The sequence below is a fragment of the Stegodyphus dumicola genome, chromosome 8 (genome assembly GCF_044657685.1).
Source record: "Stegodyphus dumicola isolate Sdum_Otavi_A_Nest chromosome 8, ASM4465768v1".
Lineage (NCBI taxonomy): Eukaryota > Metazoa > Arthropoda > Arachnida > Araneae > Eresidae > Stegodyphus > Stegodyphus dumicola.
The window spans coordinates 97,380,517-97,405,802 of NC_140775.1; the positions used below are offsets into that span (position 1 = coordinate 97,380,517).

At 32.3% G+C, this 25,286-nt stretch overlaps 1 protein-coding gene and 1 non-coding gene across 51 annotated transcripts in view; both read left to right on the forward strand.

The window, feature by feature from the left end:
• The window catches only part of LOC118199817 (uncharacterized), a 458,327-nt gene that overhangs the window by 321,979 nt on the left and 111,062 nt on the right, over positions 1–25,286 (forward strand). The gene's annotated exons all lie outside the window — the stretch shown is intronic.
• On the forward strand, positions 4,236–4,325 carry TRNAY-GUA (transfer RNA tyrosine (anticodon GUA)). Its single transcript is given in 2 exon segments — positions 4,236–4,272; positions 4,290–4,325. It is a non-coding gene; the product is annotated as a tRNA-Tyr (tRNA).

Genomic DNA, 25,286 nt, shown 5'->3' on the forward strand with positions numbered 1-25,286 from the left:
AACTAAATGTAAAAATTACAAATCGAGATAACTTCAAAATCAAAAAGGGGAGAAAAAATGAAGAAATTTTAATTCACAGAATATTTTAAAAGGACGCTAGTAAAAAAGTTGACCACTAAGGTCTCTCTAATTCATGCTGTCTTTCTACTTTCATAAATATATACAGATATAGATATATTTTCATTTTATTAATTTATTTATTTATTTACTTTTACAAAAGTAATATTCATAATGTTTTTCATTTAAAAGTAATTTTTTCCATAGGTTAAATTTTTTTTCACTTTTCTGTTTTCGTAAATGCAATTTTTTTTTTGGTTGTTTCTAGTTTTCAATTCGGAAATAAATAATTTTTTTTTTCTTTCTCAATTTTTCCTTTTTTCTTTATATATGTAAATTTTTCATACTTTCACAATTTTTTTTTCTTGTCACGTTTTTATTTTACTCCTAACTTTCGTCCTTGTTTTAAATACTTACTGATGTCACATTCCCATGCTTCCAAAAGTAAACTATATTTCTTTGTCTACGATATTTAAAGAGGAATTCACATGCATATCCTTTCACTCTACAGCCCTTCAATGATAACATTTTCTAGAACGTTAAACCAATACATATTCATTCTAAACATAGTTTAATTTAGCCGTCCTTACTACTCAAGGTATCAGATGCCAAGTAAATATAATGCCCCTTTAAAATCTCCTTTGAGGTGTTAAAAAAGCGTGCTTCATTTGAGATCATCGTAATAAAAATGTGCTCAACACAATTTCGCGGATTAGCCATCAGGAATGTTAAACAGTTGTAGTTAAACACGAAAAAAGCGGAATTCATTACCGCTTAATTTTATTTTTTCCCCAAAAATGGTCACTTAAAAAGCGGAATATTTGAAATCAGTCTGGGAAACCGAAACGTTTTATCAAAAAATGGAACTGTCCTAGAGACAATGGGTGACAATTTGAATCTTATTGTAACTCATAATTTAACTGCTTTTGATCAAATGAACAGTTGAGAACGTTTTTCAATACTAAAGCATACGAACAAGACCTATCTAATACTTGCAGTTAATATCTGGATTATAAATAGGCTTGATGTTTAAATCTTAATTTACGCTTACCTAGTACTTAAGGCCTCCTTTTCGCAATTGAAGGAATTATGATTATCTTTGTGTTTCTTCTGTCTTATACAAAAGAGCAGATATGTTAGGAAATAAATTGATGTCTTTGAAGAACATTTCTGGTTTTAAAAGTATACTGTTTGCAAATGAATCTTTTTTCTTTGTGAAAAATTTGCAACACACTACTGAATAGAATCTTTTAAAAAATACGTATCTCATTATAAAATGCGTAAAATCATTTTTATATTCTTTGGTCTGTTCGAAATAGTTGCAAAATAAGAAATGAACACGCTTCTAAACATAGATTAGACAATTTTAATGACTATATCTGCACTTAAAACTTTGCATAATATGGTTTCGAGGATCTCCAGCGTCTTAATTTACTTAAGGAAAAATAACTGAATTATAAGGAATTATTAAAGATGATTTGGTATTTTGCTGAAATCTAGTTTTCTAAACCCCGATCTTGCATGGGTCTAGACCAGGGGTCTCCAAGCTTATTAGCTAACGGACCGTATGGGCTCTTTCAAGTAGCTTCGAGGGCCAAATTTCGGGGAACGCTTATCATACCATGTTAATATAATTATGATGAGTAGCATATACATGTTTTTAAACAAGGCAGTGAGATTTTTGCGACTGGATCTATAACTCTGTGATAACACGAAGAGACTTGTTTTTTAGACTTTCACGCAGTTTCTCCTAACGTAAATTTCTTAAAACTCTTTAAGCATTCGCAAATACATTCTTGTCCCAGAATATCAGAGATTTCTTCAATTTGAAATGTAACTTTCAAATGGATTAACCTCCCCGTTGTATCAATTGATGAAGATGATGATGATGTCATGTCTATGACAAAGTGCAATTATATAGCTCCGAAGCTGTCAAAGACAGCTTTTGCAACCTCGGCAGCTCTATCAGTATAAAGTAGGTCCACTGGATCTTCAATGCCGATGTTAAACAGTCTGGCCTGGATTACTGGGCAGCTGAAGATGTGATGGCGAGACAGTGGGATGTCATCTGGGCAATGAGGACAAATGTTGGTGTAACTACGCTGTCCGTCTGCAGAAATCCTCATCCCTTTTAAGTGATTTGTCCTAAGTCTGGTTATGATGGTCGATATGGCTCTGTCACAGTTCAATTCCGGGATGGAGTTTCCTTTAACTTGACCGATTAGTCTTTGGCTGCCAACTGCATTGGCATCAACGAGGGTTAGGCAGTTGGATGGCTGAGGCGTTGTAACAATTGGTTACATTTTGATTAGTTGCAAACTTTGGCTCATAAATATTTGACATTTTGGGCAAATTTCGTGTGGGAAAAAAATCTCCTAAATTGAAATAAATTACATTATATACCAAACAAAAATTAAGATTTAAACAAGTCGATGCTAAAATTATGAAAAAAACTTAGACTAATTCTATAAAAATAAATAAAGATAAGGAACGAAACCCTTATTCTGTTAAAAAGTAAAGTGACAATATTTTTAATAATGTTTTTATTTCACCCATTGTAAATTTAGAAACGGTTGTATAACATTTATGATATGCTTTTTAAATAACGTGCTTGACAGAAAATAAATTTATAGATTCATCGTTATATATGAAATAGTTAATATGTATGTTAACTTGCTTATTTTGAATTTTATGAAATTATTTAAAACAAACCTTTGGCAGGCTGAACTGATGGTGTTTGCGTGCTGAATCTGGCCCGCCGATGGCAGTAAACAGACCATGATTTTATTTCTTTAAGGACATATTTTAATTATAAATAACGAAATAAGGTATTGTTCATTTTATGCATGCGATTGGCTAATTTCCTTCAGAAGTGTAGTATTCTAATTACTCAATCTTTTTAAATAATATTTGAAACTACAGCATCAGATGAAAATTTAAAAGCAGTTTCGTGATATATATCATTATAAAATCGATGCAATTCATTATAAATTTCCTTTTTAATTTTTTTGCTTTAATTATTAGAAGATGGGGGATGGGATGTTAAAAGTGGGCGACTAGACTCATTTATTTAAAGTGATGGTGGAAGCATCGTCATTGAAAGGCGAAGTTAAGTTTAGCAAAGAATAAATCTCTGGGTAAAGATCTGTCTGATCAAAACTGAAGAACTAGAAAAATAATACAAAAGATGTTGGACTATCATTAATTAACATCATATTCAAGAGTCTGCATATTTAACTGATAGCAACTGTTAAGAGATAAAATATTTTTAATTGAAGACTGAAGGGAAAAAAGAAGCATACGTAAAATTTATTCAAGAGTCTCGCAACGTTTTATAGAATTATATTACTTTATGATCTGATCGTGTTGTCTCGTGCTTGTTAGAAATGAAAGCTGATGTAAAGTTCTTATTTTGCAACAGATTATGTGTTTCAGTTCCTTTAACTTAACGGAAGGGGAGGAGGAGAGGCATTGATTCTAATAAAATAAAAATAAATGAAAGAAAAGGCTAAAATATATGTAATAAGTTTTTTTTTAAGAATCGATTTCGATTATTAAGAAACAACAGTAATTCTCTTTAATTACAATAGCTATTCTAATCTTATAAATTTCAAAACTTTTAGTGCTTCGGAATAATTAGTAATTCAGAAAAGTTTGCTTGTGACTGGCTGAAAATTTTCGCTACTACGTTAACCCACCCAATTCACTTTTATTTTTGTTATTTTTAAAATCTGTATATAATTACTTGATAATATAACTATTACCAAGTAGACGAGAAAAATAAATTATCATGAAAAAAATTCCATTTTTAATAGCTTTCTATTTGGAGTATGTGCTTTGTTACTTTGCTACGCATTAATGACTCCTATATTTATTGTATCATTAAATGTTTATAAAAATATTTGAATTTAACTTAAAAAATTCTCCTTTTAATGTTTTGCGTTAAGAAATTTAAAAGAAATCAGAAGCTGCTCAAAACGTCTATTTATACGAACTGTAAAACAAATAATTTAAAAAATCAGTAATTTCTAATAAGTAAGTTATTAGATGCAAAATAATTTTTTATTAATTAGGAATTTTGGCAAGTAACCTACCGAAAAAATGTCTTAAATTATTCTGAATTCATAAGTAACATGACACATCTTCGTTTGTAGATAAAAAGTAGAGCTTTTGGCGTTCCGTCGATAGCTCAGTTGGCAGAGCGGTGGACTGTAGCGGAATCTGTAGCAGTAATCCATAGGTCGCTGGTTCGACTCCGGCTCGACGGAATGTTCGTTTTGTTGCTGTCAGAGCACCTTATTTACTACTTCGGTTATTAAATTCATAAAGGCTTAACAAATTAATGACTTGCTGTTAATTAAGTAATGCAGGAATATTTTAGGAATAAATTTTTCAGTTTTCATCTCTGCGTTCCCGAAATATGTTGTATAAAGTGAATTAACGTTTTTGTTGATGTTGAGACTAATCTCGCTTTTCTGAAATCTGAGCAAGCCTACGAAATTCATCGTGACAAGGAGTCAAGATTGCGCCTTTCATTGGCGACAGCCTTAGGCAACATGCATGTGACAGTACGACTTTGCTCAGTTCTGCCCCCAATTTTGAAGGAGGGGAAACGGGTCCGAGAGTCTCCCACCCTTCTTCCCGTACCACAACCTCTCGAAAAGACTCGCCGCATATTTTGAATGCCTCCATGCCACACAGACACTATACATTTGCAAACATTCATGGCTTCTCCGGAATTTGATACGGTAGTCAGAGTCACTAATTACTTTTCCTGTTGGACGACAAAGTGGGCGGCAAGCATATTTTAAATTTGACTAGAATATTGATAATAATGCGTTCATTCGATAGAGATAGTTCGAGATTATTTAAGTACTTTGGTTTAGAAGTTTCAGCTTGTTGCTTGGTAGCAGTACGTTGGTCATACTTCTATCAAGAATAAACAATATTTTACTCATAACTTTCGAATTTAAAGCAATATAAGCTTTACGTTCGCATCATGTTTCATTAATTTATCTGCACCATCGTAACTATTGATGAAGATGAGTTAATGATGAGTTGCAAAATTTTATGAGTTGATGATATGAGTGTATAATGCTCAGCTCGCTTCAAACAAAATGTTCCGATTGTTTTAAAAAATGTTTTGAAAATTTTTAGAAAACATTTAAAATAAGTTAATTCTCTCCCCTTCCTTCCACTTTGAAATTGTAAAAACCCATATTTCTCTTATATACCGAATTAATTGTTAGATATAATTTCAATAAAATTACGTCAAACATTACTCATTGAAGTGACATGTTCCTAACTGTATACTTTTAGTGAAAAGTACCTGAGTGAATACTACCTGAGTTTGTCATATTTCATCTGCAAAAGCGAAAAATGTTATTTTTCAGTAGTTCATTTTATGAAGTTTTAGAATTCTTGAATTCTAACCAACTAAAGCTTTGAAACAGAAATATTTTCTACTTAATAAATTGCTGTGCATCTAAAAAGAAAGTACAGTTTACATTCTCAACATACATTAATCTTAATGGCCTATCATTTTCTTTTAAAGTTATTCATTTCTAGCGAAATGTCCAGTGTAGTTAATCTTACTGTAGTAACTTCAGTTTGTTTACTGCCAAAGCGGAACTTGTTTCGATTCATCGAATCCATAACCATTTTCTAACCGAATCCATAATTCATATTTTATCGAATCTATAAGCCCTCCGAATTGTATATTACTTTTTCTTTCTTTCTTTTTTGTAGCACAAATCGGCTATTAGTCTCACAACGGGATTTTGCCTTAAATCAATATAAGCAGCATATCACTTTTCAAACTTTTGCCACCAAATATTAAAGCCCTGTATTATTTTTAAGGAAGTTAAATTATCAAGAATCTGCAGGAATGTATGAATGTTTTTCGAAATTTGAAAAAACGAAGGTATCTACAGCCATTAATTTTGAATAACGTCGCTCTTTACTCGAATATGTGCACCTGAAGCCCGAATTTTGAATTTCGAATTTGTTTTACTATCCATTTCATAATCTTTAAAAAACTTTAATGAATTTTTGATCGCCACACTCAACGATTTGAAAGCGAAGAGTGCCAATACTGTATGGAATGAAACATTTTTATCTCCTGCGCGCGAGACAATCTATCGAAAATTCTAAAGCTATGGTGTTTTTAAACATCTTGCGACTTTGCTTTGGATTGAATTTTTTGTAGCGTAAGTGCAAAAATCGTGATATTTAATAAATAAAGTTAACACACAAAGCGTTAATAATAGGAAGACAAAATACGTTTTTGCTAGCCATCTTACTAAGAAAACTGAACACTGATATGATGAACTGAGAAAAGAGTGAAAAAAAATATAAAAACTTAACACCGATACTTAACCAACACTTAACACCGCATCGGGAATTCTAAATTTTGTTAAACTAAATAAAAAAAAAAAAAAAATTGTAATTTTGCTGTTGAAATGTATGCGGCGTAAGTGTAAAAAAAAATGACGCTTAATAATGAAGCTAAAAAGGCAAAACAAATGGCTTTGCAGAAGTGAGTGCAGCAGCAGGGTAATTAGACTACGAGTTTAGCGAGAGCGTCAAAAAACTTAAGCAAACCCTTTTGGGTGACCGTTAAAATCTGAAACCTTTCAGATTTTTATTAATGATTTATGTGCTATTTTTTTAACCTTAAGGAGCGCTAGCCCAGAATGGCTATTATTCTCAAAACCGCATTTTGTGTCGAATCACTTTTAACGGCTGTATCATTTTTCAAGTTATTGTCACCAAATATTACAGCCCTGAAGAATCTGCATGAAAGTGTGTATGTTTCTCGCAATGTAAAAAAACAACGATACCTAGAGCCATCAAATTTTGAATAACGTAGTCCTTCACCTGAATATGGGCACCTGCAAGCTGGAGTCTTAAATTATGAGTTTGCTTTTTTGTCTATTCCATATTCTGTAAAACTTTAAGGAATTTTTGATTAGAAAACTCAACGATTTCAAAGGGAGCAGTGGAGGGGTGTAAAACATTGTTATCTCAAGCGCGCGAGACTGTCTATCGGAAAATCTAAAAAAATGCTGTTTGTAAATATGGTTAGTCCAAAGTGGCCTTAGCCCAAATATTCTCGAAATGAAAAACACGCTCCTTTGCGTGTTTTTTTTTTTTTTTTTTTTTTTTTTTTTTTTTTTTATGCAAAAGGAACGTTAGTCCTAAATAGGATATTAGCCTCGAAACGGAATTTTGCGTTGAATCACCATGAACGGCGCGTTAAGGCAGAAGTGAAGTGACACCAACATTTAATGAAAATATTGTTTAAATAGAGTGATCTGGCAACTACGAGTGAAAAAGAACAACGTTAAAAGCTAGCCATCATTGATAGTGTGCTAGTAGCTCGGATTGTTGATATGTATGTTAGGATGGCAAGAGCGTCCATCCGAGTAAGAATACATAAGTTCTTACATATGTTTGTATAATTCTGTTAACAGAAGTAAAATAAAAGATGACATAGTCCACTGTGAATTTATGATTATTTGTGTGAGTAAATTCTAGTCTCGAACACGGCGTATCAGTTTCCAGATTGTTGCCACCAAATATTATCGCGCTCTATTATTTTTTAAGAAATTAATTAATGAAGAATCTGCGTGAATGTATAAGGTATTTGCCCGCCTTCTTGGCATCCCTTCATGATGGGGTGGTCTGCACGCTGGGCGCGTATTTCAGAGGTCCGTGGTTCAATTCCCGGCGAAGGTGTTGCTCATTTTTCATCTTTACTGCTTCCAAAAATTCTTAATGTGTCTACAAATGTATGTAATTTTCTCGCACTGTGAAAAAACAAAGGTACCTAGATCCATCAGATTTTGAATAACGCAGTCCTCTAACCGAAAATGTGCATCTGGAAACCCGAGTTTAGAATTTCAAGTTCGTTTTATTATTTTTTAGCTCATATTTTTTAAAACTTTAATGAATTTTTAACAAACTTAGCGATTTTGAAAGCGAGCAGTGGTGACACTGAATAAACATTTATATCTCTAGCACGTGAGACTGTTGCCATTCTGAAAAATATGTGATATTTGTTGTTGTCGTTCCCATATTAATCAATTAATTAATGGAACAATGTTTGCCAGAACCTACTCCGAAGAGAGATTGGACTTATTTTCCACCGCCAATTTTGAGGGAGAGCACCCCGTGCGGGGACCTGGGGATCTCCCACTCTTCTCCATTCTCACCAATCCACACGAGAGGATTTTCAGCTCCCCGCATATTTAGAGTGCCGCCATGCCGCACCGACACCATACATTTACAAACAGCCATATCTTCTCCGGGATTCGAACCCCGGCCCTTCGGTACCTTAGCAGGCTCCCCTAACCACTATACTGTCTGGGCGACAATGTATGATATTCATCTTTCAGTTTTAATTAACAAATTCGGCTCTGTGTTCGGGAATTTGCAATAAATAGTCTTTTTAATGACAATATTCTCTATTTTGTCAAACACGAAATTCTTGAAGCGAAAATAACATCCCGGCAGAAAGGATGAAAATAAAGTAATTGTTTAAGGCATCTCATACAGACAAAAAATTTATTCATTTAAAAAGAATTAGCTCTGTTAAATAAACAGAGGCAAAACAGATAAAGCTTGTACAGTAACTTAATGACAAATTCAAAAAGGATAAACTGATTCAGCAAGTTATGTAATTTTGCAAAATTTAGGTAATTACTGAAATATAAAAATGAGTACATTTTGTTGATTTGTAAAATTTAATCAATCAAGATAAATTAACAAAATTACGGGTATGAAATTCAATACTAGACTCAAAAGGGCAGTTACACATTTAGCCTATTCTCAATATTTTGGAGGGAAACCTTAACGATATCACATGGAATAGTAATGTTCCTGGACGCCTGGTTAAGAATCTATGCACTGAACATGTGGAGATATTAGGTATTTTTTGAAAGGAGGAGAGAAGAAAAATGAAACCTTCGCCGGGAATCGAATCACGGACCTCTGGAATACGCTTCCAGCGTGCTGATCATTACAATACGAAGGCATGCTAAGAAGGCGGGAGAAATACCTTATAAACATAAAAATTTAGTAATTTGTAAATTTTAGTAGTTAATAAATTTACATAACTAAATTTTTATTTTAGTAATTAATAAAATTTTGTTTTAAGAATCATTTAATAAAATTACTAATATAAATTAAACACCTAAAAAATTTCAAAAGAGCGATTACGTACGATCAATTGACACTCAGTATTTCTTGCGGAACCCCTAGCGATTTTTTTCGGAATATTAGGGTCCTGGGAAACGTTGTAGTCATAATGTTTTCATTGGATCTAGAACTGAGTCCAGTGTGAAAAGAGCAGTCATTAAAAGCAGAAATGTAAACTGACTTTTGAGGTCTTTAGCCTGTACGATAATTACTATAATTTTGTAATTAGTAAATTTTGATAATTTATAAAATTTAGCAAAAGTTTGATTATGAAAATAAACACACGCATACATACACACACCCACCCACAGATATACCCCCCCAAACCTTAGCATTACAAATGGCGTATAAGTAGCCTATTGTTAGTATTTATTGCGAATGTGCTAAGGATTTCTTAGGCAACACTAGAGTTCCGGAAAATGTTAGCGAATCCTGGTTAAGAGCTCTGTACTGAATCTAGAACTGATTCTTAGTTTTTTTAAAAAAGAAGGCCACTAAACAGAAACTATCAAAACTCTTTATGTAATTATGGTTACTCTTTATGGTTACTCTTTAAGTCTTTATGGTAATTAGTAAAATTTAATAATTTATAAATTTTGGGGTTTAATAAAATTTGATAACAAGGTAAATTAGCAAAATTGTGTATATAAAATGAAACATAAAAAAACTCAAAAATACATATGATTAGCTTGTCGGTATTTTTGTGGAAAACCCTATAAATTTCTAGCAGATCTTTAGTGTTCCTGAGAACACCGACTGGATTAGATCTAGAACTTATTTCCATTTAAGGAAAAAAATATTCTCTTAAAGTTTCTAGCCTTTGCAATTATTAATAAAATTTAATGTTTAGTAACATTTAGTGACTAGGATAAATTAATAAAATTACGAGTACGAAATTAAGTATATAAAATATTTAAAAGTGCAATTAATATGATTAGCCTATTCTCATTTCTTGTGAAACCCCGAAAGTTGAAAAACTCTGCGTTAAATCCGGAATAGATTTCCAGTTGCTAAAAAGAAAGGTCATTAAACACAAACTATAAATGCTTCTTTGGATATCTAGGAGAGAGCTTAGCTTTTGTAATAGAATACACAATATACTCATTTTTTATTAAATTCGACCCGTTAATCTTTCACGAGACACAGGTGGTCCAATAATTTTTTTTCTTCCTTTCTTTTCTTCTTCAACATCCATCCCTAGATAGCTCTAATTCGTCACTGGAGAAAAGAACACAATATCCTATCAATCTTAGATCAAGTATTTTTCTTGTCTTATGTTCTAGTAATAGAAACCTGATAGAGCTCATAAACGTTTCATAAGTCGTGAGCCGAGTCATTTTTTTCCATCTTTTTTGACTGATCAAAAGAATGGGAGAGAAAAATATAGGAGGGAGGGTAGAGTAGGCTGGAGATGAAAGAGGAGTAAATTATAGACGTACGGCAGCTTTACCAGCTGTAACACCACTTTTTAAGACGAAAATACTTCTTTTTACTGACGAGGATTTGATTGATAAGGTATCTTGTTGTCTTGATTGCCAGCAATGAAGAGATTGGAAGCTTCATTCAGTCCTCAAGCGGAGCTTTTTATTTTATTTAGTTTTTTGTCCCTTTTCTTGGTTTTGAATGTAATCGAGTATCAAAATGATAAAAAGTATGGTCGACATCTTTTAGGAAAAGCCGGAGGAGGAGGGAAGTGAAGAATCAAGAAATATTCATTACAAAGCTGTTGACCCCATCCTACAAATGATCTTTTCGAGCAAAATTACACTCCTTTGCGCGATGGTAGTTATTATTTCTTGAAAATTTAAAACAAGTTGGAGAAAATTGATTTGAATCCCGTATTAAGAATGATTAACTAAAATTGAATCTGTCACATGTGTGAATATTTCACTGTAGTTTGTTTGCATTCGTAGTCTGAAGTACAGGGAAAAACTGGTCGACGCAAAACATAGAAGATGCAGAGGCTGAGTAGAAAGAAATAAATGTTGGCATTTGAGCATGCCAAATCCTTTGTCCACTCTAACAATTTAATAGCGGAATCCTTTTACTACACGTCGAAAGAAGTGCGTTCTTTTCATTTAACGTGTAAAATTTTGTCTTGATCAAATTAATTAAATAAATAAAAATTTCTGTAGACACGATCACTTGTAATAAATCATGTGTGGGCTGAGAAATTGACGAACGAATTGAATGGAAATCATCTAGAAGCCCCTTGGGCAAGTGTTGTCACAACGTGAAACGTAATAAATGTAATTTAACGTACGTCCTTCCTTGCACATAACGAATTCTTAAATGTTGCCATTAGGTAAAGCATAAGCTCTTATATTTATCTTTAAAATTTATTCAATCACTTATTTATTAACAAACTGAACAATTTAAAAGCACTTCTCAATAATCCACAATTTTATATTACCTTTTCCGATATTGTATCTAATTGATATACATTAAACGCATTGAATTTGTAATATAATCAACAGAATATCTTTCTTGAATATTAGCAGCAGTGAAGTAAACAAAAGATCTTTCGAATGCCATACAATATGTAAATGGTACAAAATCATTCGTTTCAAAATTTTTATGTTGTTTTAAATATTCAGTGGTCTAATGATTTGCTTACTTTTTTGAAATTTTAATGCAAAGTTCTTTCTGAAGGATACACTGTAATCTAACGGCTTCAGATTGAAATTTTAAAAAAGGCCTTAAAATAAATCTATATATAATGTTATTAATAAATGGCGTTGCAGTGTTGTTTAGCAAAAAAAAAAAAAAAAAGAATTCGAACTGATAGATTCTGAAAATACTGAAGAAAAAGATCGAAGGCGTTCTTTTCCAAATTTGTAATATGTCTGTTAGAGAAACAAAAAACTGACAAAATCTTGCTTCATGAGAAAGTTTAGTTTTTACCAAAATGTGCACATTGAAAACGTAAACATGTAGAATAAGATTTTCCGTTTAAACGCAATTTAAACTTTCATATTATTATTCTTAATCTGTTATTTAAATCTTATGCCTTGATGATTATGTAAAATTCCCTCCTTGACCTCGAAATATAATTTAGCATTCCGGCTTCACAGGTAGGTTAATTGGCAGCAAAAGAATATGCTTTATCTTCTAGAAATGCAGTTTTCCTTATGGCCTTAAGATAAGGATTTAATTAATCTCATAAATTTAAAAATATATATATAAATATTTTCCTTGTCTTTCGTATTTTATCGTGAATAGCAGCACTTGAAAGTTTACAAAAATGCCATAGATTTAAAAAAATAAGGATGATTAATTCGTATTTCCTCCTTTAATGATGAAGCTTTCTAAGTTTCATCATCTATATAAATTTTTTATCAAGTGATTTTTTTTTACAAGGTAATTTCACGTTGGTAATTGGTAACTAATTATTCATTATTTATTACTGGTAATTGATTACGTTATCAATTAGTTAATACGTTGGTTGATTAATTTTATTCCAATCTTCAAAACTTAACAGTATTTTTAGTGCCTTGTTTTTGCAATCCTCTACTGCTTGAGAGATGTTTAGTTGACTGCAAGATATTTTCGTTGTTGACAAGTCTGTAGCAGTTATTCGCATCTAAATTTTCATGCGCGCGTGTGTGTGATTATGGCAAAACCTCGAGGGCTATCTGCCTAAGGGGAGGGATGCTTTCGTGGAGGACTTTCTAAGGGAAACTGGCCCGTATACATGTAACACATGGGAAAAACCACGAAAACTCCCATGCAGCCAGCCCGTTCGCTGGATTAAAACCTCGGACCGAACTGAATTTTTATGCATTAAGAAAAATAAATAAAATAAAATAAATATTAGGAACAGCGAACCTAAAATTGAGACCCTTTTCAAATCTTTTGTTATATTTTGGATAACGAAAGGCTCTTTCAATATAATGTGTGTCATTTGATGAAAAGAGCGTCAATTGGAATAGTGTAAATAATTCAGTTACATGATCTCACAATGGGCTTCAAATATATAACCGAAATATTGTTATTTTGATTTCACGTTTGAAATAGGAAAAATGCTTAGAAAAACTGTAAAGATATTAGGTATTTTTTTTGGAAGCAGGCAAGATGAAAAATTAGCAATAGCCTTCGCCGGGAATCGAACCACGGACCTCTGAAATACCGGCCCTGCGTGCAGAACCACTACACCACCAAAGCACGCTAGGAAGGCGGGAGAAATACCTTATAAAACTAGCAACATCGCAATTGATTTTTCAGTAAATTATTTAGGCGTGCGAGTCATTGCTTGATCCTTTGTCAACATATTGCCCTTTATTTAACATTAAATGCTGCTTTCCCCTCATTTTTTGACTTTGTTTTATATTCCCTTGGCCGTACTTCAGTACCACTTAAGCTATCTCCTTTTTTGAATTATGCTGCAAATATTATTTCGACGTGATTACTTGTAGCAACTGAGCCCATCCTCTGTCTTTTTATTTAAGTATTTATTTTATTTAACTTAGTCTAATATGTGTAATATGTATGGACTTCTATCAGAAGAAAACATTTTAGGATTATAAAAATCAGAAATTACATTTTCAGGATATCATACCTACAGTAATAAACATAAAATTCTTACCAATTGCACAACTTTAGCCTTAATGAAGGATATAAAATATATATCTTATATTAATCTCGGCTGTTCTGCCATGTAAATACAAAGGTGTCATCAAATGTAAAAATCTTTTTATTTTCAAGTAATGAAACTGCAAAAATGGATCTTTGAGTGAATCTTTCCGCCTTGACTCCAAAAAATTCAGGTTTCTTCAAACTAATCTGATAAAGTAATAAACATCATAAGTTATTAAATCAATGGTGATTACAAATATTATTCTAGGAAGAAGTTTGGTATCAAATTAGCAAAAACTTCAAGTACCTTTTTTCTTTCATAACCCATATATCCATTTAGATATGATCGTGAATTGATGACAAACTACTTTCTTAGGGTGGAATGAGTTTTGTTTTACAATCTTAGATTCCTCTGTTTTTATAACTGATTTTATGTTGGAAAGAAGGCAAAAAACATTTGTCCAGGCAAACTAGTTTCTAGTAAACTAGCCAAATCTGTCAACTTTCCTTTGCTTCTGTAACAGCAGCTGCTGCAACCTTTTCAACTGCCTTTTTCTTTATTGCTGCTGCTGGATTTCAGGCTTTCCTTAGGCTTTTAATCTAAGGCAAAGATGGTATACTACTACGTTGGGTAACTCTCGCTATAGCCAAAATGTAAAACATTCTTTTCGTTAAAAAAAAAAAAAAAAAAAAAAAAAAGCAGATACAAATGATCAGTTTTTTTTACCAGTGGGGGGGGGAGGGACTTAAATAAATAGTTTTCGAGCGTGCTAAATGCGCACATGATGCGAATGCAATATACTTGATGCATCTTTCCTCATCCAGTGACATATCTAGACTGCAATTTTGGGGAGTGCAATCACCGTCAAAGTATCAAAACTATCACTATGAATTTTTTTTTATTTATAGTTTCGCCGCTTGAAAGTTAAATTTAATCTAAAAATCATACATCTGTAATTATATCAGGTTACTCAAGTGCAGTATATGACATTTATTCAATTGTATTTGTATTATTATGATATTAATGATGAAAGTTTATTGCAATACCAACCAATAATGCAAAATTACATTGTTTCATCAGGTCAAAGATATTCCTAAAAACAACTTTTTAATTTACAAAAAATCACATATTAATGTTCGTTCGGCGGATTTTTTTTTTTTTTTCTGGGAGAGGGGGGGGGGAGAACATTTAAAACTTTTTCTTCTATTACAGGTATCTTTATATATATGTAACAAACAGAATCCATTTAAACGTGTTTCGCATGTATAATTGAATTTTGACATCCAAAATAATAATGAGAAATATTCCAATTATAAACTAGCAGAATTTTATAATACTAAATAAAGTTTTATATTCTTTCAGCGAAAATTTGAAACGCCTAGCTGATAATAAAGCCACATTCTTTTGCGAATAACTGTAACCAACATTGTCTTACCTCATTTACAACCAGCTGAAACTATGCATTCAAATAAGAAGTTTATACGGAAACGGCCAGTTAGCCAGAGATGAACATTTGCGCATGCGCAAAGTCGCCAGAGATGAAATAGAACTTTCAAATTATCTACAAAACAATAAAATTCCAATACGTTAGATGGCGCTGGAAACATCGGATCAATTGCACTTCGGATGAGTTAATACATGTTATTTGTTGCGGTTTGCGGCTAAGAACACGCGTATTAAGTTAATGGATTTTCCGACCTGAAACTGTGTGTACATCCAGTCTTTTTTCTAACCGTAACCGCAAAGTCATTAGTATACAGTGGCGTATAATACATTAACTGTACCCTGATCACTATCAGATGCAATGGAAAAATGTGACCCTGTGGGATTGAGTAATTTTGACAGGTTAGCCTTGTGTCCACTTTCGTTTATTACGCAGCAGGTAGTAATAAACTGAGAAACGAGGGAAAAAGCGGCTAAGAGTGTGATGTATATTTATGGTACAACGGTGTAAAAGTGCGCTCCTTCGAACTCTGAAATTACCTATGAAACCCCCGTAGAAAAGGCAACACATTACAATTTAATGAGGGCTTCGAAGTTTTAAAGTTTGTTTTTCGACAGAGTTTAATTAACGATGTGAAAATATGACCCCACAGCAAAGGGTATTACTTCATTTTTCTTTTCATTCATTGTAGCCTAAAATAAGGATGTGTAGCAAAATGGGAACTAGTGTAATGAAGATTTCCCAGGTCGCATCAGTAAAATGAGGTAAAGTTGAAGAGTTGTAACCTATTTTTCTAAAACGGATATTTCTTTTTTTTTTTTTTTTTTTTTTTTTTTTTTTTTTTTATGTTAGAATGTTCTACTTGAACACCTTAAAGTAATCTTTCAAGAATTAAAAGACCTAACAATTCTAAAGTTTTAAGCAAATAACTTATTCTTTAAAGATGATAATCGCAAATGCAGTTATATATAACTGAAAAGAATTCGATTTTTTTTTCAAACAGCCGGTAAAAAATATTTTAATTAGTAGTTTACTCATTATTTAAGAAGTTAAATTTTAAATACAAAAGAGAAAGATTTTTCGCATTTGTTAATCATTTAAATAAAATAAACTTAAGAAAATAATTTAAAAAATTGTTTTTCTAATTTATTTTATTTATGTTTTTAATTTAATTAAAATAGTAAAATTTTATGAAAGCTTTAATATTTAAAAACATTTAATGCTTTTTGAAACAATTATAAAATCATCTGCAAAATATATTTTTTAAATTGTTTGATTAAAAAATGCTTTTGTAAACGAAACTACGAGCAGAGTTTTGTGCATAGAATAATATCATGGTAAAGTCATATCTCTATGTGGCAGCGATTTTTTTTAAATATAAGCAGTTAAAAACATGTTAAAGGTTAATAGCATTTTTGCGCATGATTTTATGAGAGATATGCCTAAATATCTTACACTTTTCTAACCTAAGAAAGCGCCCACCAGCGGCCGAGAGGTAAAGTCGCTGAACACTGGTAGTTCGGTCCGAGGCTCGAATCCCGCGAACGGGCTGGCTGCCTCCACGAAGTCGTTCCGCCTTAGGCATATAGCCCTAGTGTGCTTTGCCATAATTAAATAAACCAAACCAAACCTAGCCTAAGAAAAGTACTGACTTTAAACAAAAATGCGTGCTAGACAGTATACTGGTTACGGAGGCCGCCAGCGGTACCAAAGGGCCAGGGTTCGAATCTCGGAGAAGGCATAGTTGTAACTGTCCGTCTCTCCAGAGGAAACGAAGGTGGCCCACGTAGTATATGCTTCAATAATAGGAGTATTTATTTTGAAACAAAATTCGAAAATTGATTTCTAACAGAGATGTTCTGAAACTAATTTAATATCTTCGAACTTTCCTGATGTATTCAATTTACGTTAAAAGAACAAATTCAAGATATCTCTTTCTAGTAGAATTATATCTCTAATTAAAAATATCAGTTTACATCAAATTTGCAACGACAGTAATATTAAAAAGTAAACCCGAAACACATATTTTAAATTTATTAATCTTTGCTTAATTTTTCCAGAATTTGCTTCAATTTCCCTGGCAGCTTTTGAGGAAAATCTTGTCAAATTTAATGTCTAACGCATGCCAGAGCTATTTCCACATTTCGATAATCTTGTGCGTCATTCGGTTTTGACAGCGTGTAATTTATCATGAAATAATTCTACTGTTTTTACATTTTTATCATTTGTATGAATTTTTGTTGCCAGTCCTGCTGAGTATACGTTTTCGTCACGCTTTTAAGCTGATGCATATCAAAGGATTTCTCGATCTTTTTAAAGCACTGTTGGAAGAAATGTACTCTTCAAGAAATTTAACAACTGGAAGATGGTAAAAAGACTTATTGTTTTAATCGCATTTTGCAGCACCATCACGCCCTCTAACAAAGAGTAAAATAATAATAAGTACTCGACCAGAAAATGTATGACTCTCTATCTCAATAAGCTCTCCGTAAAAAGTGCCAAATTAACATGATATTGATTTATTCATTAACAGCAAATTCAACAAAACATTTTTTCTTCTTCTCTACATTGCACGGCGTTAGTTAAATACATGAAAATATTTTTAAAAAATTGCCGTCATAATATCTTTGACCGTAATATGAAAATGAAACTGTGAAGCTGCTCTACGAAGAAATAATGTTATCTGATATAGTTTGAAATTTTTATAGAAATATTTCTTTTGCGAAAGTTTACAAAACATTTTTTTTTTTACATACTGGTACAAATTAGATAGCGTTCCTGGAATTCCCGTAACCACTACTTTAAAACATATATAAAATTGAACGCAATTTCAGTAGATATTTTAGTTTCTATACCTTTAAAAATTATGCCAAATTTTTTTAATGTTCTGCTAGTTTTTCATCAAATATTTAAATATTTTTTTTTACATTTTTATATTTCGGCTATACGATCTTTATAAATTTTCTGTATTTAGGCTAAAATTTTAAATTTGGAATCAGTATCAATAAAATTAAGTATCAGTTTCTTGAAGAGTAATGCAGAGATTTTTATTTCGTTACCTGATTCAGAAATGTAGGATAATGCTCAACCTAGTTTCACACACAATGTTTATGATAATGAAAAATTATTAGACTAGGAAAGCAAACGAAAATCATCTTGTTAATTACTTACCATTTATTTTACTTTAGAAGATAAAAACTTTTTTTTTATGGCCTAAGCCAAAGTTTATTCTTCTGTTTAGTGTTCATATCTCAGTATCGATCTTGAGTGGTCGCTTCCGAACCAATTTCAATTTGGGAATGACCGTTTCCTATTAAACTGACGAGGTAATATATAGGCGTAGAAAAAGAATATTTTCTCTATATGTCTTAAAAATTGTTCCTTTTAATATTCTATTCTAAAAATCTATAAAACATAAGTATATCGATGCATAGAAATTTGATAAATGCAGTTTCATTTTTCCCACTCACATGAAGAACTGAGGGGATTGGATTCAAAATTTCTTCAGTGTTAACGCCAATAATGATTACTTTTCTGTAGCTTAGTCATACACACACTGGTTAATGAATTAGGAACCCAAGATCAATATTTTATTGAACCACCTTTTGCGCGGATAACTCCTCTGATTCGTTTGGGCATCGGTCTACATGCTTCTGCATTCACGTCCAGAGAATACCATACATTGGCTACGCAGCTTTTTAGATCTTGTAAATTAGACGGAAGAGGAGAGTACTGTCGGATGCGTCTTTTCACCACATCCAACACATTTTCAATGGGGTTAAGATCCGGGCTTTGCGGTGGCCATGGAAGGTGTTGGAAGTCAGACTGATGTTCAGAGAACCAATTTGGAACACTTCTGGCACAATGTATAGTTGCATTATCGTTCATGAAGTATCCGTTGCTATCAGGATAAAAATCCAACACTGCAGTGTGCTTTTGATCTGCCAGTATATCTAAGTATCTTATGGCTGTTTGTTTACCCTCGAAGAACACCAAGGCACCACGTCCATGCCAGAAGAACATGCTCCATATCATGATACTCCCACCAGACCCTTGAACAGTGCGAGTAAGGCAAGGTGGATTTGTGGCTTCGTGGGGTTTTCACCAAATTCAACGTCTTCCATCAGTGCAAAATAAGGTGTAGCTTGATTCGTCCGAACACATTTCCTGTTTCGAGTCCTCAAAAGTCCAGTGTCTTCTTCCCTGACACCACTGGAAACGAATTCTTGCACGTCGGTCAGAAATGAGTGGTTTTTTTCACAGGCCAAATTAACGCAGGCCAAATTGATACCGACTATGCATTCCTATCCTCTGCAATTCTCTGCACATGGTTCGAGCTGAAATCTGGGAAGAGCCTTGTTTGACGATCTGTCTCAGCTGAAGCACAGTAGAGTCCCTGTACTGCCGTACAATTCGTCGGAGACGCTGTCGATCACTCTCTTGGAAAACTATGCTCGAACCGCAGTTAGTCTTCTAGAGGAGTATTGTGAGTTCTGATTCCAACTTTTGAAAACTTTTGATATGGCTATTTTTGAGAACCCAGTGAGGTTTGCTGTCTTCGAAATCTAGGCCCCTGCTAAACGGGCAGCAACAATAAGCCCTTTCTCAAATGGTGAAAGATCTGTCGTTTTTCCCATTTTACTTCATTCATCATGAAAAGCACTCTTATACCTTACTTATGCTAGCATTCTAACCACATATAATCCACGTCATAAAAAAAATTCCATACTTCATTCGTAGTACGCATTCAAATGAAAATCTCAAAGGTTACTTATTCATTGCCCAGTGTGTGGCGATATTTGGTTCTTTGACTAATACCGTGAAAAGCTCTCAGATGCCATGAAGGTTAGAATTAAATTTTACAGATGTGCTGATCTTCAGGTCATGCTTCTGCATATTGATTTTAGGCTTAAATGAGCAGTGGATCTGTTGTTGATAGTGAGTGAGAATATAAAAAAATTGCTTTGGCCAGTGCTGTTCCTGACTGAGGCTGCAAAGAATTTCCTAATGAAATATGAAATAGGAAATAAACTATTTATTTCTTCCCCCGACCAAAACATTATAATATTTGGAGAATGAAATATTTTAAACGAATTTTTTTCTCTGTTTACTTTGCTGAGAGGAGTGCACAATTTTAAAGCTTCATTTCAGATTTATTTTTTCTATTTTAATCTCAGAATTTTAATGAATATTCTGATTTAACGCATTTTAATAAGCGACTCGTTAAATTTGGATTGGAAAATGCACATTTTTCCCCAAAAAATTATTTTGGATTTATAAAATTTCATATCGCCGAATATTTCAAATATAGTTACATGAAGTAAAAAATAATCTCCATCTTTTTCCCCTTATTTTACCGTTCACCAGATGCCCTTAGTGGGTCGATAACCCTTTAGTTTCCGGCCTCGTGTAAGGTCACCCTTTTACCCTATTGGCACCAAAATCCTTTTCTGAGCCTCTATCTTTCCGCGCTGTAGAGAGCTAGCTCCCTACTGCAATACTGACATAGTACGCCATTTTATAGAGGAAATCTATTGTTCCAGGTAAAAGTTTCTCAAAGAAACTCAATCATTTTTTAAGCGATTTGAATGTAAAGTAAAACCTCTCAGGGCAACCACTTTCCAAAGATGAATTTCTGAAAATTATCAGTATTTCTGAAAACATAAAAAACATCTGTATTAAACATTTGTGGTAGTTACGGCCTGCAAGACGACCACCTTCAAAAAATAAAAACGAAAGTCATCGGAACAGTGGGGCCCGCTTTAACAAGTTTCCCGAAGTATTAACTTATGCTAGTTCTGCTTATTATAGTTTATAAGGTATTTTTCCCGCCATCTTAGCATGCCTTCGTAGTGTAGTGGTCAGCACGCTGGGCGCGTATTCCAGAGGTCTTTGGTTCGAATCCCGCGACGGCGTTGCTCATTTTTCATCTTTCCTGCTTCAAAAATAACCTAATGTCTCTACAAGTTCATTATGTTTTTATCTCGCACTAAATATTTTGTGTATAAGTATTAGCATTCGTTGTTCGTCTACCAACTGCCACTTGATTTGTTTCATTTCTTATGTTCATATCCCAGAATTTTTCCAGCGGTTTTTATTGTGTGTTATGCTATCCAAATGTAAATACTTCGTAAATTACTGAACTTCACTTCTGTAATTACTGAATTTACTTCACTTCTGTAAATTACTGAATATTATTGGATTATATTATCAGGGCTCTGCAGTAACTACCGTAAATTACAGCTAGCTCATAAAAGCACAGCAGTTTCTGAACACTGGCATAACGTACTTACCACTGATTGCGCCGCACTCTAGCGGTTGAATTAGTCCTAAATGTTTCTCGAATCCAAATCCTTAAAGGCTCTCGGATCTTTCAAATGTCAAATCTCGCAGATCCTTCAAATAATAATAAAAAAAGGAGGAAAGCTCAATTTTGAAAGATTTTAAATAAATCAAAATTTGAAATTGTGTAAATTTAAAATCTCTGTTTTTTTTTTTTTTTTTTTTTTTTTTTCTTTCGAGGGTAGGGTGAAGTTAGGATTTGAAAGATTCGAATGATGAAAAAGTGCGAAGATTCGAGTTTTCAAATCTTTTCCACTTTAGATCTACTTTTCACAAACTGAATTATCCTTCATCAAGGTGCCTCAAATAAGCTTTGTGTCACCGCTCGTCACATAATCTATTTTAGGCCTTCCAGATATTTTTTCTTGTCATTCCCCTAGAAGAAATAAACCCCACAAAAATGAAGCCCAAAAATTTAGGTAATGAAAAATTAATAATAATTAATAATACATGTTCCTGGGTTTATTAAAAAATTAATGCGCAAGTTAATTTTTATTAAAAACATTTTTCAGTATAAAACAAAATAAACTTTTATTTTTATTCCAATATATATAAAGATAAGAAATGTGTAATTTTATCTTTTTTCTTTTCCGAAGTATCATATAAACGTGTCATATAAACGTGCGTTTGATTATGTATCAATACGCTGACAGAATTACGGCTATTTGATTGTATCTTATAAATTAGAAAACGAAATTTATTTTCTTAAATGCCAAGACTGGTTTTCAAAAAGTAGGAAGTTATAACTGGAAAATTCTTTTGGGTCGATTTCAGTTCTGCAAATTGTGAATTATGCCCGCATAATTGATATTTTCCAAAGCAGTTTGTTAGATGTACAATAAAGAAGTTAATTTTGATATTGGCTCAATGAATTTCGTAAATAATTTTTTATGCGTTCTAATGCTGAAAATGACCTTTCACCAAATGCATTTGATAAAGGCAAAGTTAAATATGTATGCGATAAGATTTCTACATTTGGAAAGGTGGATACAATTTTTGAGGTCTTTTTAAATAGTATGTCAAATAACAACGTTAAATTTTGGCTTTTACAAATTAATAAATTGTAACAGTTCCTACTCTAATTCTTAAGTATCAATGTCAGGTAAATTACGTTAATGGCTTCTTGAGCCTAACTGAGTGAATCCACATCTTTCTCATCATGCTGAACTTCATATAAAAAATCCTTTCCTTTTCGGGACCTTTTTTCAGAATAAGAATGTTTTTATTTCTGAAGCGATTAATGCCTCCGTTTCTGTTTCCTGGAATAAATTTCAAAACTTGTTAACGTATTTAAATAAATTATCAAAAATATTTCTTGCAAACCAGATTGGTACAGTAGGACCTTTTATTCTGGAAAGAATTTTTCCCAAATAATTGTTAATGAAATTAATTTTACATTATTTATTTCGTTTGCTATTCCTCGTCATTCGACTTTTACAGAACATTTCTGACATTCATCTAGGGTTATATCAAGTAGAGCATTTTTATTTGGTTGAATTTAAAGCGAATTGCCTTAACTACATCATCTTTAGATGACCATCTAGTAGTACATAATTATTTGTAAATGTTTATTATCTGCTACAAAACCTTTTTCTAAAAGGTTCCACTTATGAGCACATGCCGAAAAGATATCACAAGCATTCTCCAATAAATTTAAATATATTACTTGCAAACATGATTCTCTAGCACTATTGACTATCAGATTTAACGAATATTAAACAGACATCATGGGCTGTTTGGCAATATTTTTAATACAATTTTGGGACGCACTGTATTTTCCAGATGTATTTACCTCATTCTTGTAGCTCTGTCCTCTAGTTTTTCAGTTGCTAATATTCCAATATAATATTTCAAGATTCTTTAAAACTTCATTTTCTAAAGACTCTCCTGTATACAAATTCAAAAAATCTCTCTGATGAGATTCCATCTTCTGACAGACAACGCAATATAAAAGTTAATTAGTCTAAACTTGTTATATCAAGGGTAGAGTCAATTACAATTAAAAGAAATATTTGGCGGTTTTAAATTCTGACGCCATTTTTGTTCAATAGGTATGAATTCATTGAAAATGGATGAGGAAGATAACTCAGGTCGTTTTTTTCAGCTAATCCGAATGGTTTTATATGGGAAGCTAAAATGTCATTAAATACTGCCAAAATTCTAAATCTCCTACGTAATTCCTTCTTATCTTTGAATTTTCCAGTTCGAGTATACCTCTATGTTCTAAATTGTTCATTTCATCGAAAATACCTCGAAAACATAGAAGTAAATTGATTATCTTCTTGGACTGTTCATTAACCATTTTCGCTCAATTTTTTTTCATCGTTGGTTTGTTGCAAATAAAAATATTTTTCTTCAATGATCGAGTTACAATTTTTCCAACCTTACATTTTGAGCAGTACATTATCGGCCGGTTATTTAAATTACTTCCGTTCTAAACATTCTGTTCTAAATATTTGAGTTTAAACGTCAATTTCAACATTGCAGATTACGATTTCAACTTTGAACCTATTTAGCAAGCTAGAAACTTACAAATAATCTAACATTTAATACTTAAATTATAAATTAAAAATTAATGCTAAAATTAAGCCATTTGAAAATTATGTTTTTTATAACAAAATTTTATAATTAAGTCCCTGATGAAATTTTAAACTTTTACAAGGAACTGCTCTAACCGTATTTGTTTCGTATTATTTATCAACAGTGATTCAATTATACGTTCAAGTTCATAAAACTGTTGAGCTTTTCCGATTTCCACCTTTCACAGTCGTCACCCCCCTTCGTATTTCACTCTCAGTTTCAGTTTCTGCAGCTATTTTAACACTTTCTAAAATACAGTAGCTTCCCCATCCTACGTATATCAATATTATCATCAGTAAGCATAAGAAAGAGACAACCAAGTATTATATTGTTACGCTTTTTATATTTATTTAGCTACTTTTAGTAGAATTTATAATTAAAATTGTTTTATATTCCCGTGCGATGCAGCGCGAAACTTATTTGAAGAGAAAGCTGCGCCGGAAAAATTAAAATAACAGGAGCACGCGCATTCAACATTTCAATAAATAGATATTTCGTAATTATACTCTTTTGCTATCCAGAAAAATCGAGAAAATTCCAGAATGTTCTCGTGCTGATTAAAAAGCTTATAAAAGCTGGAGGAAAACATCTCAATTCAGTTGTTTACTGAATTCTTGTGGTTTATTGTAGCGAATTCGCGGTGAGATCCGATTAGCTTTCTCTGTGTTTTTGAATTTGAGTTCTGTTTATAGTTTAGTAGTTAAAATATAACTAGTGTGAGATATTGCGATATTCTACGAATATCTCTGAGGAAATTTCAGCATTTTGTTTTATTTGTTGTGATAAGAATAAATTTTATTCATGTTTCATCGAACTTGAGCATTCAACTTATTACGAACCTGTACGCACGCAACAATATAAAAGCATAGGATACTAGAAAGATAGAAGAATCAATCATCAATAATAAAATAGTCATCGTAGATAATCGTCATGTAGACTGTGCATATGAAAAATTCATTTAAGTATGGACAAATATATTTTCACTAATATTTCGAAGCCTGAATTTTTTTGTAATCATCATATTTTGTTTTTATACGTGCGTGACAGCAATACAATTAAATGAATTACAATATGAGATCTTTAACA